This window comes from Martes martes (assembly GCF_963455335.1).
Source record: "Martes martes genome assembly, chromosome: 1".
In the NCBI taxonomy this organism is placed as follows: Eukaryota; Metazoa; Chordata; class Mammalia; order Carnivora; family Mustelidae; genus Martes; species Martes martes.
In genome coordinates, this window is record NC_137888.1 from 140,160,646 (window position 1) to 140,178,068 (window position 17,423).

A 17,423-nucleotide genomic window follows, 5' to 3' on the forward strand; every position below is an offset into this window, starting at 1 on the left:
ACTGAGCAAGGAGCCCAGTGTGGGGCTCAATCCTGGGATCCTGGGATCATGACCTGAGCTGAAGGCAGACACTTAACTGACTGAACCACCCAGGTGCTCCTGTCCATTTGTCTGTTAATAGAAACTTGGGTCATGTCTGCCTTTTGGCTATTGTGAATAATACTGCACTGACCATTGTTGAACATATCTGTTTGAGTCTCTGCTTTCAATTTGGATTTAGACCTAGAAGTGGCATTGCTGGATCATATGTTAATTGCATGCTTAATTCTTGAGGAGCTCCAAACTGGTTTCCGCAGTGGTTGCACTATTTCACATTCACACTAGCAATGCACAAGGGCTCAATTTCTTTACATCCTTGACAATGCTGGTTATTTTCCTAATGGGTGTGAAGTGGTATCTCATTGAGTTTTAATTCATTTCCCTAATAACTAATGAAGCTGAGTATCTCTTCATGAGCTCTTTGGCCATTTCTATATTTTCTTTGGAAAAATAGGTCCCTTTCCCAATTTTCAAATTTAAAAAATTTTAATTATTAATTTGATTTAGATTATATGTTAGGGTCTTTTTATTTGTAGGATTATCTTATTGACTAAATGATACATGTAGAAATAATGTTCTTATACTAAATATTTAATTTCCTACCTGAAATTTGGAAAAAATGTTATTTATTTTTTGGTTCTGATCAAAGGCTTGATTACCAAATATGTTTCTGTTTTGTTGATAATTGTTTTGAGACCATCAGCTTGGACACCATCACTGTTTGGTACAATAGATATGTCCCCAGATAATTGTATATTACTTTTTCTTCTAGAATAATATCTAAAGTATGGTAGAGAAAGTTGCTAATTATCAGCAATCTGCTGCTAATTTTTTACTGTAGTTCTGGAATTTATACATTAATTTTACTCTAAATGGAACATGCCTATGACAAAATTTCCATCTGGGATACAAAAACAATAGCAACAAATACCAAGAGTCTTTGAAAATAGAATCATTCCAGGTCCTAATGAGAGCTTCAGAAGAGTATAAGACCTGGTCTCTGGTCTCATGGAAGTTTAGAATTTTGGTTTGTGGTAGATTCTGTGATTAGAGACTATGTAAGAACCTCAGAAGATGGTAACAGTGACAAAGAGATTGGAAGCTTGTGTCTCGAGTCTATAGGATATACTGCTCTTCTTTAGGGTCTCTCTAGTATCTGACGAACGTGTCTTGCAGAGTTAATTGGTGAATATCTGAGATGAAGAGAGCTTGTTTATTTTTTTTAATAAGGTAAAACTATCTTTATTCACAGACAGCATGATTCTACCTGTAGAAATTTTTTTTCCGATTAAATAACATTTTATTTTTTTCTTCCAAGTTTTTATTTAAATTCCAGTTAGTAAACATAAGTATAATATTTGTTTCAGGTGTAGGATTTGGTGATTTAGTGATTACATTCAACACCCAGTGCTCATCACCATTGTCCTCCTTAATCCCCATCACCTGTTTAACCCATCAACTTCTGTTCTCTATAATTAAGCGTCTGTTTCATGGTTTGCCTTTCTCTTTATTTTAATTTTCACCTGTGTTCATCTGTTTTGTTTCTTAAATTCCACATATAAGTGAAATCATATAGTATTTATCTTTCTCTGACTGACTTATTTCACTTAGTTTATTACTCTCTAGGTCCATTCACGTAAGAAAGATTGTTTAAATCTAGAAGAGACAGGACATTGTTTGGTCTGCTGGCAGGAGATCCTCTCCGTAATATCCCTGGCCTATATACTCTTTAAAAGAATATTTGAGCCACTCCCAGTCAACAATGCTGCATGATGCACTCAAAAATTTGTTAAGAGGATAGATCTCATGTTAAATGTTATTCCCATAAAGCAAAGAAAACAAAGGGTGCAAGAAAACTCTTGGAAATGATGGATATATCTATTACCTTGGTTGTGACATTGGTTTTTGCAGGTGTAGGCAGATGTCCCAATTCATCACATTGTATACAGTTAAATATGTACAATATCTTGTATATCAAACATAGCTCAACAAAGCTGCTTTTTTACAGAAAGGCAATTTGAGCCAACATGTAAAAGCTAAGCTATTCCACGTGGAAGCATATGTTTTTGTTTTTTCTTAAAAAACTGGAAGATCTGGGCACACAAGCACCTTTATATCTGTGTTGTCTAATAAGACATTACATGTGTATATTTTATATTTACATTTAAATGAATGACCATTGAACATAACTAAAAATTCATCCTCTAACTCACACTAGCATGTGTCCAGTACTAAATAGGCACAGGTGGCTGCTTGGTTATCCTCTTATACAGTGAGGATAGATAATGTTTCCTTCACTATAGAAAGATCTCTTGCCTGGCACTGGGTTTGATGGTATTTACATTCTCCAGTGTGCCTCAGTCTTCACCCATCCCCAGCTTCTTATATTCCTCCACTTCTCTCATTTATATCACCTGCTGTCCCAACATCTGAGTGTCTTACTTCTGATCTAAAGGGATTAGCCATGTAGGATGGTATAAGCAGATAGACTTAAATTGTTCTAACTGAAAAGATAGCTGAAGTTCCTTGGGAGTTGTTGAAGCAACTTCTATAGTTGCCTTCTCAGTTGTTATGACGTTGAATACCAGAGTCTTGTATTGGTTTCCTCTTGCTGCTGTGACAAACTGTTATAAACTGGGTGGGCTAAAACAACAAAAATGTATTACTATAAAGTTCTGTAGGTCAGAAGTCTGAAGTGCATCTCAATGGCAAAGATTTGGTTGGTGGCAGAGCCACATTCATTCTGGAGGCTATAGAGTAGAATCCATTTCCTTGCTTTTTTTAGGTTCTAGAGGCTGCCCACATTCATTGCTTGTTGTTTCCTTCCATTTTCAAAGCCAGCAGTGATCAGTTTTTTTCTCACATTGCCTCACTTTGACACTGACTTTTCTTCTACCTCCCTCTTCCAATCATAAGGACCTTGGTAATTACACTGATAATTCTATAATCCAGGGTAATCTCCCAATCTCAAAATCCTTAACTTAATCACATCTGCAAAGTCCCCTTTCCAGGTAAGACAACATAATCACAGGTTCTAAAGATTATGACATGGGCATTTTTGGAGGCTCATTATTTTGCCTACCACAAATTTCTTTGCCTTGATTGCTCTACCACTATTCCCCACTTTTCCTAAACACTAAACCAGACTACAGAATGAGTCTATTTAATGACTTGAACAAGATTTAAAAAGAAAGATGGGGCGCCTGGGTGGCTCAGTGGGTTAGAGCCTCTGCCTTCAGCTTGGGTCGTGATCCCAGGGTCCTGGGATCGAGCCCTGCGTCAGGCTCTCTGCTCAGCGGGGAGCCTGCTTCCCTTCCTCTCTCTATGCCTGCCTCTCTGCCTGCCTGTGATCTCTGTCTGTCAAATAAATAAATAAAATCTTAAAAAAAAAGATTTAAAAAGAAAGGGAAAGAAATGCAGCTTTTATCATATTCCTAATGCTATCACATTAAAAATGTTTTCAATGGAACTAGATGGATGGTATGTACATTACCACCATTTAGAAAGTTGAAGCACGGAAATGCTTACCATGGAGAGCCTATGGTATTTTGGGGTTATTTCCCATCTTAGAGAAGAACCAAACAAAATACCGTTGCTGTGAAATGTGGTGTTAGGGCCATTGCAACACACAAACTATGGAGTCAGGCACTGAGATAGGCAAATGGGAGTCAGAAGGTGATGTTCAAGGTCGAGGTTGTTCAACCATGTGGCTATGTGTGCCTGGAAAGTCATTTGTCTTCCTTTTGTCTCTCTGACAGATAAGTAAAGGAGATAACCCTCAAGTATGTGAGTGGGTTTCATCCAATCATTGAAGGCCTTAAAAACAAAAACTGAGGTCTCTTGAAGAAGAAATTCTGTCTCAACCCTGCGTCCTCATGTCCCAAACCTCCTGGCTTCCCAGGATTCTGGCTTGCCTATGAATTTGAGACTTGTATCTCCTTGGCCATGCGAGGCTGTCCCTTAAATCTTTCTCTCTCTCTAAATCTGTTTCTTTTAATCTTTGTCTGTCCTCTATTGTTTTGGTTTCTCTGTGGAACCTTGACTAATACAACTACCAGGAGGTCTGTAGGGAGAATTGGGGACCATGAGGTTTGGGGAAAGCTTTGCTGGGGCTTGTGAAGGTCAGGACTCCTGTAGTCAGATCTGAGTTTCTTTTGTGTAGGAATGGCTTCTGTGCTTTGCATTTTAAGGAGAAGGGATTGGGGTTTGAGTCTCTAAAGTCCTGCATCAGCAATACTCCTCTTTCTTCTCAGAATGAAGTGAGAACGGAATTTACTCCTACTCAGCCTGGACAATGAGAACAGAAGCCACCACTTAATATCCATACTAACACGACTTTGTTATTCTACTGTCTTAATTAGCATGGTTTTATGTCATTAGGAACCTCTTTACAGGCATAAGACTTGACTGCTCACTATAACAACACCCCCCAAATCTCATTAAGTCTTCAGTGGAAAGCATCAATGGGGGGGTGGGGTAGTTGGCACCATGAGATCCTTTGGATCCCTCACTACAAAATCCTTCCTTTGCTGTCTCCACCAATACTGGATTATTCTAGTACAGTCCAATCAAGTCTCCATAGTGAAAAATCCTCCTTAAACCAAACTTCCAATTCTTAGTACATTCTGAATTCCCTCCCTGACCAGCCCACTGTCCCCCCTCTCTCCCTTCTCCCCACCCCCCAACATTGTCAATGCTCTGTGGAGAGGTTTTTCTTCCTTCTCATGGTGAGTGGTGAATTTGGCTTTATCTTATCAACAGGCTGTGCTGGTTTTATTGGGGGAGGGGCACCCTTCCACAGAGATGATGAACTGGCTCCTCCCAGATGTAAATTACATCATTACACTTCTTGTCTGCAGGCACAATCACTTTCTCATTCATCTGGTGTTCCTGTCGTCTTATAAATCAGAGTAGCTTCTGTCTCCTCCATCCCCTTTGTTCACCACCTTCATGGGCAGAAAGGTTACTGCCCATGAGTAACCTGAGCTGTACAGCTCAGCCTGAGGAGATGCAAATGTTCTCTCCATTTCTGCTGTTTGGTGAGTAGACAGGACCCAGTAGGGCTTCTGGGCCCCCGTACTGGGTGAATAAATTGATCCAGCTCAGAGAGAGGTATTAGAAAGCGTGGTTTTATCCTCAGGTTCAAACCATGCCTTCTAATTCAAGTTTGCCAGCAATAAAGCCGGCCTTTTGACCCCTGCCTCACTCCTGTATCGGTTTTAATTATTTTAGAATCCACAGAGGGAAGAGATGTGATTGGCGGTTTTGTTTCTTGTTCTCAGAGCAGATCCAATCTGCCTGTAACACTTACCCCTCTGAGTGAGCCCACCTTGCACCGCCAAATGGATGACACAGACAAGCTGGAAATGTTAAAGACATACAGATGTTAGGTTGCTTCCAGCTAGAATGGTCAGGAAGAACTTTGTAGAAGAGATGATATTTGAGTTAATCCTGAAGGGGCAGTTCATTTGCGCTGGCAGAAAAGTGCAAGGAGGACTCAGAGATGAGTTGACAGGAGGGGCCTGATGGGTGTGAGGGTGAGTCCCTGGAGAAACCAGGAATGGTCAGCCCCAAGGAGTATAGTCAAGTCTGACACCATGGAAGTCTTTTGTTGTGGCATAGTGGGAGTTAAGGCAGGGTGAGAAAAGTGGGTGAGAGCTAGATTTAGCTGGTGTTAGTGTTTTAAAAGTGAAAGGCACAATTTTGAAAGGATAACATATTGATTAATGAAATCGGAAATAATTCTTCAAACATGCAGCAAGGAGGGCATTTTAAACCAATTAGTTCTAGAATCTTGGATTATTTTGTTTTCTCTGGTTGCTCACAGAAGGTAGGGTACCCTCCCTCCCCCACTAAGTTCATAATTCTTTCAGAAGTACTTACAGCTTTTCATCTAATGCCCACCCGTTGGCTTTCACACCCAGTGAAGCCTGTCTGTCTCCCACAGATATTTGAGAAGAGGTGAAAAATAATATAGTAATCACATTGTGAAACCAAATACCATTGCTATAAAATTCAGCATCTCATTGTGGTTCTGAGTCATGGTCACAAAGTGAATCAGAAGGATAGAATTACAACATACTATTAAGATATTAACATTTCAACATTTCACAATTTAGCCAGAGTCTTTACTTTCTTAGCATGCCATCAACTTTTTTATTTTCTACAAACTTTGCATAACAGGTAACTTTTTTAATCTTTTGAGATAAATCACCGATATGCTAAATTTATAGTTTGTTAGGGCAAATTTGCTTCAGGGTCCCAAGTACTTTCTGATAGGGAAAAGACTGAGACTCTTCATTAAAAGATAGTTTCCATGAAAAGATAAAATCCTAGTTCTCGGGCATCTGGGTGGCTCAGTGGGTTAAGCCTCTGCCTTTGGCTCAGGTCATGATTTCAGGGTCTTGGGATCGAGCCCTGCATCGGCCTCTCTGCTCAGTGGGGAGCCGCTTCTCCCTCTCTCTCTGCCTGCCTCTCTGCCTACTTGTGATTTCTCTGTCTGTCAAATAAATAAATAAAATCTTTAAAAAAAATCCTAGTTCTCCTATAGGTAGAGGAATTAACATATATTCAAGATTTTATTTTACTCATACATGAGAGAACTGAGAAAATCTTAAGCTCACTCAAAGCAATAGTTAAAAAAAGACAAATTTATGAATTTGAAAATTTATATAATTGAAATTGCAAACGGAGGTAAATTTTTCTTTTTAACTCAAAGGATGAAGTCAATAGAAACTTAACCAGAAGAAGCAGAAGCTGCATGTGTAATTTATAAAGAGTTACAAAATAGCTCAAATAAATGAAAGGCCATAGTCTGATAATCCAAAAGGATGTGCTGTACACAGGCAATGTACATTGTACCAGACAATGTACAGTTTTCCACTGGAACACAAATTTTATTCTCTACTGTCAACTCTCCCTTGAGGATCAGAGTTTTGGAAACTTTTGGGAGAGAATGTTGGTGTTCTTGACTGAGGAACTGGTATAGGGTAGTCAGGAAAATCCCTGAAAAAAGTTATTATAAAGGTAGAGAGTGATAGGGCCATTGAGAAGGGTGGTTCTGGATCTCTGAAGTAGTTTCCAGCCTAGCCTCCTGAAATAGACTTGTGCCCTGTGAAGTAGCTGCATGAGTGCTGGGTAGTTTCCATCCTCTCCAGATGCACTCATTCCTCTTCCCCGGGCTGGGATGCTGAACTGTCTGGATTACATCATTGGGTTCCCTTGTCCTCTAGTTTCTGATTGGGTTTGCCAAAGACACACCCCAGCAGGATACTGAAGGGTGAAGTTGGGTATGCCCCTCCCTTGAATTCTCTTCCTTTGGAGTTGCCATAGGCTGCTTCAGACCTTCAACCAAAGATCACAGCTTTTGCCCAGAATCATCTCTGTGTCCTCTCCGATTTATAATCTCCTCTCCCCCCAGCCCTTCAGGTATAGGAGTAGTAACAGTTCTCTACCATTACTTAATCTGGAGTCTTATGCTAGATTTCAGTTTCTCTGTTATGATGCCCATATTTTGAAAATAGTCTCCTTTAAACAATAGCTATATGTTTCAAAATATATGCTAAGACTTTGAAAAATCAAAAGAATAAACTTAAATGTGTGAAACCAGAAGCACCGGCCAGTGTTGATAAGGAGTAAGTATGATTGATTATTGCAACAATAATGGTGTAGGAGTGGGAGGGTGTTGAGGAAAGAACTTCTTGTCTTGCATCTGGAAGATCCACTGAGACCTAGCAGGGGTCTCAACCAATGACAGTATCTGAGTGGAGAATGCAAGGTGTTGGCTTTATTTGGATTTCTGGGTGTCATATTTAACAAATGTTTTACAGTTTGGTAAATTTAAAGCTGTTTCTAAAGCAACTTGCTTCTGATGGCAGGTTTCTCCAGTAGCAAGATGGCATATCTAGAGTCCCAGCAACTCCAAAAATGTGGTGAAACATCTGAACTAATCCTTTAGTTATGTGTAAGCATTCTAGAGAGTTTTGAGGATCTTGATGGGAGATAGGTCCTTAGAAAAGAGAAGAGAAAGGGAGGTGGGGTGATAGACATTGGGTAGGGTATGTGCTATGGTGAGTACTGTGAAATGTGTAAACCTGGCGATTCATAGACCTGTACCCCTGGGGATAAAAATACATTATATGTTTTTAAAAAAATTAAAAATTAAAAAAAAAAAAGAGAAGAGGCTATCCTTTTTTTTTTTTGTAATAGGTAGGATGAAGGCTTGAGCTATTTTACCAATATTGTATTGCGGCTGTAATTAACTATAATATGTCAGGTTATATTGGGATTTATATGTACATGTAGATTAACTTTAATTTGTACCCTAAGGTTAAATTAATATTTGAGGATAATTAATATTTCAAGATACCCAAACTGGAAATGCAAGTTTCAGAGTCTGCACAACCAAGTTCACTATTCAGTGTAAGGGATGCAAAATACTTTTTCACTGATTAAATGAATTAAGATACGAGGTTGACAAAGATGATTGTGTATGTAGCTTGTCATTGCATGAATGGGTCAAAATCTGGTGAGTTTAGCCATTTAACTTCAGCATATTTCCCAAGACACAGCAGTGAGCTCATCCGCACTTCCTACCCTCCCTCACATTGAATATGGAGGATTCTAGTTGATCCTACTGTAATAACATTGCATTGACTTCAAAGTGAATTTTTTTTTAAAGAGTTTACTTTTGTTTATCTATTTGTCAGAGAGAGAGAAAGCACTAGCAAGCAGAGTGGCAGGCAGAGGCAGAGAGAGAGAAGCAGACTCCCCGCTGAGCAAGGAACCTGATTCGTGACTCGATCCCAGGACTGTGGGATCATGACCTGAGCTGAAGGCAGCCACTTAACTGACTGAGCCATCCAGGCATCCCCCAGAGTGAAATTTTTGTTCAAAATAATTGTTGGAATAAAAATCAAGGACAAAAAAAATGGGACTTCACTGAGCTTACAATGACAACCGTGCATCGGTCAGGATAGCTATGAGATGTCGTAGGAAAAAACTAACACTTTGAATCTCAGTAGCTTAAAGCAACAAAGGTTTATTTCTTACTCATTCTTCATGTTCACTGAGGGTTTGTTTTCCATGGTTATCATTCTGAGAGTCTGTCTGACAGAGCAGCCATTACCTAGAGCTTTGCTCATTGTCTTGGAAGAAGGAAAAAGTGAGCTTTCTTCTTGAGGGTCTTGTATTGGCAAATATGAAGCTATCTTGTGTCTAGAAGGCAGATAGTTCGAGATATTTGGGTAACAGTGCTAGGAATACTACAGTTTGAATGACTTTGTTGGTTTTGTTAATAAATGTTCATATGAGTGGCAGAATTTAGCCCGAGACTTACTTTGATTGTAACCTATCGCCAGGCAGAAAGGGTGGGGGAAGAGGGAACAAAAAGTCTTCACCTATTTTTAGTAAGTGCAAACTATTGGTTTTTATTCACAAAATATTAGGCAATTGTTGAATGGACAATTGGGAATAAGTCAATTTGAATCAAGTGGAATACTAAAAGAAGACATGACTTCCCACTGAGGAAAAGGGGCATACTTGTTCTAGTATTTCAGCTCATGTCGTGTGTAGCCTAAATGCTTGATGATGGGCACTGGAGCACAGAGATAACACTCTGAAGACAATCTAGCACATTCCTGAGAATATTCTAGAGTCTCTTTCCCTCTTCCCTCCTTCATTTTTTTCTAGCATACTGTTTGCACTTGGTAAATATTTCAGCATCTTGATCATAATTCTATGGGATTTTATGGCACCAAAGACAAAGAGGGAAAATTTCACTTTCTCTTACTGGGGTATACAAGCAGGTGGGCTCTTTAAATAATCCCCTTGACTGTTAATGATTCTGAAGCACTATTTAAAAGTTGCTCTAGTCGCCAAAGCCATGGAATATTCAGAGAAACTTCTAAATGAGAGTTAATTTCTACCACATAATATCTCTGCTTTGACTGCCAATTAACTGTAGCCTAGAGCTAAGCATAAGATTCTGGGATGAAACTTTTTGCAACACAACACACGAAAGCGATTATAGGTTTGGTCCCCCCCCCCCCCCCCCCCATAACCAGTTAAGTGGTAGAGGAAATAAAACTGTTACTTAGTAATTATCACACTCTGTCCAACTTCCTCCATAATTTAATTGGCATAAAATCCTTCTAAATCTCAAATTACTCAGCAATTTAGCTCATTTGTAACCTAGATAAGTCACCTTACATTTTGCTCGGTAAACCAACCAACCAACCAACCAACTAGCTAAAATGTTGAAGTTAAAATACATAACCTCTAGAGAGAGATTTTCTCAGAGATGTTGAAATTTTGTATTTATTCTGAATATAAAATAATTACTTGCAAACTCAAAGTCAGCCTTACCTGTATCATGACTGAGTATATGGTCTTATCAATTGCAGCCATCCTTTGGCAAAAAGGAATAGATACCTATGTGTTTTCCTTGGTCTGAATTTAAAAAGAAAATTGATTGAGAAGTGGTTTGTATATTAAGAATCCATTAAATTCTTTTTCTTCTTGACTCTCAGAAACAAAAGTTTGCCCACTTACAAATTGAGTGATACCTCAGGTGCCTGGGCGGTACAGCTGTTCAGGCATCTCACTCTTGGTTTCTGATTCTGTGGTGGTCTCAGGGTCCTGAGATTTGAGCCCCATATCTGGCTTAGCACTCTTTGCAGAGTCTGCCTGGGATTCTCTCCTCCTCCTTGTGCCCCTCCCTTTCCCTGTGCCCCACCGTCTCCCTGTGCCCCTTCTGGATGGTGCACTCTCTCTCTAAAAGAAATAAATATTAAAACAAAACAAAACAAAACAAAAACAAAACTGAGTGACATCTAAAATATTGCTGATTTAAATGCAGTATTTCTGTTGTATTTTCACAAACTAAAGGAACAACTTTTTTTTTAAATTAACATATAATGTATTATTAGCCCCAAGGGTACAAGTCTGTCAGTTGTCAGGCTTACACACTTCACAGCACTCACCATAGCACATACCCTCCCTGATGTCCATAACCCAACCACCCTCTCCCTTCCCCCCTCCCCCCAGCAGCCCTCAGTTTGTTTTGTGAGATTAAGAGTCTCTTATGGTTTGTCTCCCTCCAGATCCCATCTTGTTTTATTTTTCCTTCCCTACCCCTCAAACCCCCTATGTTGCCTCTCAACTTCCTCATATCAGGGAGATCATATGATAATTGTCTTTCTCTGATTGACTTATTTCTCTCAGCATAATACCCTCTAGTTCCATCCACGTCATTGCAAATGGCAAGATTTCATTTTTGATGACCGCATAGTATTCCATTGTGTATATACACATCTCTTCTTCTTCTTCTTCTTCTTCTTCTTCTTCTTCTTCTTCTTTTTTTTTGTTATTCAGCAATCATTTATTAAGATCCAACACTGATATATCACATCTTCTTTATCCATTCATCTGTTGATGGACATCTAGGTTCTTTCCATTGTTTGGCTATTGTGGACACTGCTGCTATAAACATTCTGGTGCACGTACCCCTCTGGAACACTACATTTGTATCTTTAGGGTAAATACCCAGTGGTGCCATTGCTGGGTCATAGGGTAGCTCTATTTTCAACTTTTTGAGGAACCTCCATGCTGTTTTCCAGAGCGGCTGCACCAGCTTGCATTCCCACCAACAGTGTAGGAGGGTTCCCCTTTCTCCACATCCTCGCTAGCATCTGTCATTTTCTGACTTGTTAATTTTAGCCATTCTGACTGGTGTGAGGTGGTATCTCATTGTCGTTTTGATTTGTATTTCCCTGATGTCGAGTGATGTGGAGCACTTTTTCATGTGTGTGTTGGCCATTTGGATGTCTTCTTTGCAGAAATATCTGTTCATGTCTTCTGCCCATTTCTTGATTGGATTATTTGTTCTTTGGGTGTTGAGTTTGATAAGTTCTTTATAGATTTTGGATACTATCCCTTTATCTGATATGTCATTTGCAAATATCTTCTCCCATTCTGTCAGTTGTCTTTTGGTTTTGTTGACTGTTTCCTTTGCTGTGCAAAAGGTTTTGATCTTGATGAAGTCCCAATAGTTCATTTTTGCTCTTGGTTCCCTTGCCTTTGGTGATGTTTCTAGGAAGAAGTTTCTGATGCTGAGTTCGAAGAAATTGCTCCCTGTATTCTCCTCAAGGATTTTGATGGATTCCTGTCTCACATTGAGGTCTTTCATCCATTTGGAATCTATTTTTATGTGTGGTATAAGGAAATGGTCCAGTTTCATTTTTCCGCATGTGGCTGTCCAATTTTCCCAACGCTATATACTGTCTTTTTTCCATTGGACATTCTTTCTTGCTTTGTCAGAGATTAGTTGACCATAGAGTTGAGGGTCTATTTCTGGGCTCTATTCTGTTCCATTGATCTATGTGTCTGTCTTTGTGCCAGTACCATACTGTCTTGATGATGACAGCTTTGTAATAGAGCTTGAAGTCCGGAATTGTGATGCTTCCAACTTTGGCTTTCTTTTTCAACATTCCTCTGGCTATTTGAGGTCTTTTCTGGTTCCATATACATTTTAGGATTATTTGTTCCATTTCTTTGAAAAAAGTTGATGGTATTTTGATAGTGATTGCATTAAACATGTAGATTGCTTTAGGCAGCATAGACATTTTCACAATATTTCTTCTTCCATGAGCATGGAACATTTTTCCATTTCTTTGTGTCTTCCTCAATTTCTTTCATGAGTACTTTATAGTTTTCTGAGTACAGATTCTTTGCCTCTTTGGTTCAGTTTATTCCTAGGTATCTTATGGTTTTGGATGCAATTGTAAATGGGATTGACTCCTTAATTTCTCTTTCTTCTGTCTTGTTGGTGTATAGAAATGCAACTGATTTCTGTGCATTGATTTTATATCCTGACACTTTACTGAATTCCTGTACAAGTTCTAGCAGTTTTGGAGTGGAGTCTTTTGGGTTTTCCACATAAAGTATCGTATCATCTGCAAAGAGTGAGAGTTTTTCTTCTTTGCCGATTTGGATGCATTTAATTTCTTTTTGTTGTCTGATTGCCAAGGCTAGGACTTCCAGTACTATGTTGAATAGCAGTGGTGATAATGGACATCTCTGCCATGTTCCTGACTTTAGCAGAAAAGCTCTCGGTTTTTCTCCATTGAGAATGATATTCGCTGTGGGTTTTTCATAGATGGCTTTGATGATATTGAGGTATGTACCCTCTATCCCTATACTTTGAAGAGTTTTGATCAGGAAAAAAAAGGAAAGGATGCTGTACTTTGTCAAATGCTTTTTCAGCATCTATTGAGAGTATCACATAGTTCTTGTTCTTTCTTTTATTAATGTGTTGTATCACATTGATTGATTTGCGGATGTTGAACCAACCTTGCAGCCCTGGAATAAATCCCACTTGGTCGTGGTGAATAATCCTTTTAAGGTACTGTTGGATCCTATTGGCTAGTATTTTGGTGAGAATTTTTGCATCTGTGTTCATCAAGGATATTGGTCTGAAATAAAGGAACAACTTCTTAACTCTACCAACAGAACAAGTTATAAATTTATATTTGTGATTAAGTTGCCTTCATTAAGAATACATTCAGTTTTCTCTTTTAAAATTTTGACGTGTAAAATAGATAGAAATCCCAGGGGAGATAGGAGAAGGGAAATGGAGTAGTGACGAATGTGTAGGGAGAGAGTGACTGTATGTTGAAAGGAGTCAGGCCAACCCGGGGATCCCGTAAGCTTTGTTAATTTGCAAACCATCTAGGCAAACCTCCTCAAGCTAGGGAATCTTGTGCATTTGGACAAGTTTGTTTTTAGCTTCCCTTCAACATTTCTTTGGTTTTCTAAGGAGCTTCAAGTTCCTGATATTTTTATAGGCTCTGTCATCCCTCCTTTTAATACAACACATAGTTTTAATAAAACACATAGTTTTATTATATAGTTTCATTCTATTATTCTGCAAGATGGCAATGATGCAAAGAGATTTTGTATAACCTCCTAGAAAGTTGATGTGTGGCATAATGCCTCAAACTGATGAAGATATTCTAGGCCCTACAAAGGCCTCAACAAATCTGATTCACTGACACTCACTTTTATGAGACCATAGAGATGAAACTCTAGGACTAGGTCTGGCACATTTGGGGATATTCAATACTGTTAATTAAAATATATACATAAAAGTAAATACATCTGGGAAGATGGATCCTTCTATTTCTGTTTGTATAGTATACAAGTGGCTACCTGGACATAGAAAAAAAGTCATTTTATTTCCATTTCTAGAGATTATATCCTTTTAAGTAAAGTCCATCATTAGGACCTCAGAAGAATATTGGAAAACATCTTGTTTACCAAAGGAGGTTGTTAAGAATGCAGATTCTGGGGCTCTAGCTCAAACTTATTGGATTAGGCTCTTAAGCTAGCATGGCCTAAGAATGTGCATTCTACCATGATTCTCATGGATTTTAAAGGTTAAGACCCTCTATTGCTCAGTGACATGGGATGTTTGCACAGTGGTTAAAGTTGGTTTGGTCAACTAGGTTACCTTTAGCAGTGGATATGATCATATGAAAAAATGTGGAGAGTCTGAAATTTTTCAGAGACGATAGAATGCTTTTACTGGTCTCCCTCTCTCTTGCTTTTTTTGTACATCATTCTGAGATTAATATTTATTTGGCACTATAACCCAGAGGAAGAGTGCAGGGGCAGAGTTACATTCTGCATTTTCCACATGGGGAAACAGAGGTCAAATAAGCAATAACTAGTGGAGATGGTTATAGAACCCACGACTGCTGACTTTAAATGTAGTGCTCTTTTCTGCCATACCCTTAATTTAAAAGTGTTTTCTTTCTTTTTTAAAATTTTGTTTTGTTTTTATTTTAGTCTCTTTTTAATTACTCCTTTTTTTTTAAGAATCAAACTCTGATAATTACAATTTAAGTTACTTTTAGAGTACCGTCTGTTTTTCAGAGATTTCTGAAAGAAGAAAAATAACCAATATAAAGTACAGGCCAAGGACAGTGAGGATTTGCACCTTTCAGTCTTTCCTCCATTTCCTTGCCTCTTGAACACATCATTAAATACAGAAATAAGTAAACAAATGAGTATTTGTCATAAAAATACATATATATAAAATTTACATATATATAAATACATATACATAAACGTGTCCGTAGCAGTTGCCAAACATGTGATAGGGTTCAAGAAATGCCACCCCAAAATATGGCACCTTGGCATATTGAATATTTTAGGGGGGAGGAATTTAGGAAAATGGCAGGAATAAGACACCCTGACCTTCTCTCGTCACCCCCCCCAACTCTTTGCCTTGAAACAGGTCCTAGAACCTTGATTTGAGAGATGCCTTCACTATATTCAGTGGGAAGGAACTCCATTATCTTTGCAAACAAAGGGATGCCTAGAAGAATCCTAAGTAACAGGCTGTGCTAAGTTTCCCCAGTGGACTAGGCTTACCTCATACGAGGCCTTTATCTATCATATTCTTCCATGGCTGCCCACTCTTCATCAAACCTAACTAAATATATGGTGGTTTAATGGTTTCTTCAGGTCTTCATTTCCTTATGGAGGTGCCCATGTCAAATAAAACTCACATTTTTAAAAAAATGTATGCTCTTCTCCTGTTGATCTTTGTCAGTTTAACTTTCAGACCTAGCCAGGGACCCTGAGAGAGTGTAGGAAAACTCCCCTCTCCTGCCCCTAATGTGGATAAGTAGAAAACCCAAGTATTCAAGGTCTCAGGCTCCCACTCCTCCCTTAACCAATCCAAAAGCTCACTTTTATGTTTGGTACATTGGGAGTCCATAAAAAGTCTATTTGGAGCAACAACAATAAAACCCCAGATTCCAGTCTGATCTCAGGGTTGAAGTACATCTAGGTTTTGTTACGTGCTTAAAAGGATGAAAGAGTCTGCCCCCAAGAAAACAGCAGGGAGTCTCCATTTCATTTCTTTTGTTTCAGGGTTGTATATTCCCATTGGAGTGGAGCGTGGGATTTCACTTGGTGTCACAAAGTTTATAGGGAAAGAGGGTTTCTGTTTTATAAGTTATTCTGATGGAGGCACTTAGTCCCTGAGAAAACCAGACTTCTCCACTCAGAAAGCCACTGAAATGACCTACTCTATGCATGTGTGTTCTTGGTCAAGTTATTCATTCTGTGCCTCAGGTTGCTAATTTAAAAAACAGGCTATTAATACCTATCCTTACCCATTTCACAATGGACTCTGTAATAGTAATTGATTCTAATAACCTGACCATCAGTCCGTATTCAAAAGATAGGCACCGTGAGCATAAATGTGATGATTATGATTAGATTGTGATAGTAATGAAGTACCAAATCAACTGTTTTTCAAAAATAAGTTTAGGAAACTTAGCAACCCTTTCATGTGACTGAGTTAGATGTCCATTTTTAAAGGTAACCTGGTCTGCACCCAGGTCCAATGCATGAGATTCAACATGACTATGATCTCTTTAGCTACTCTGGTCTCGTCCCAATTTCATGGGCATAAGTGTTAATACCAACTATAACTGCAAATCTTTATTATCTCAATTTCAAATACCTCATACTCTTATCAATTCTTCAACCCCATCAGGACCTTTAATCCAAGAATGGTAACATATTTTCACTGTCCCTCAGCTCTACCATGGCTTTGCTTTCTTTGTTTCTTCATTTAGATCCCACTCTGTGCATGTGCTCTTGACACTTTTGTCTCTCTTTCCAGTTGTATGTTTGGCAAAACTCCAACTCTGATAAATCTCCTTTCTCTGCACTCAAGCAACTGAGAAAAATATAACTGTGATGACTAAGATCCCTCTAAATATATAACCACATAGCTCTAATTGGCTTGGCACATCCATGGCATTGCCCCTTTCAACATTCTCATATTCCCATATGACTTTTTCACACCATTTATTGTTGGAATTAGATTCAAGCTGTATGTAACAGAAACCCACCGATGGATCTTCTCACATGAAACACAAAAGGTAGTTCTTGACTGCTTTGGCAGTCACACAAGGTCATGAGAGACCCAAGAAACTTCCTTCTTTCTGCTCTCCCATGCTCTGTAGTCAGCTTCCATCCTCAATGTGAGTAAGACAGATGACTTCTGGAATGTCAGTCATCCCATCCGAGTTACAGGGAGTAGAAAGGAGGAAGATGAGAAACAAATGAGACACCTCTCAACAGAGGCACCTTCCTTTAAGGAGCCTTCCTGGCCATCTCATATAGCATTTCTGCGTACTTCTCTCTTGCAGAATTTAGTCAGTTGGTCACGCTTAGCTGCAGGGGAGTTGGGAAAATACCATCTTTCTTCCCTTTGAAGGAAGAGGGAGAAAATGGATATTAGGCAAATCATAATTGCCACATATGTTTTCTTCTTTTAGATTTCAACCTCTTCTCTCCCCACT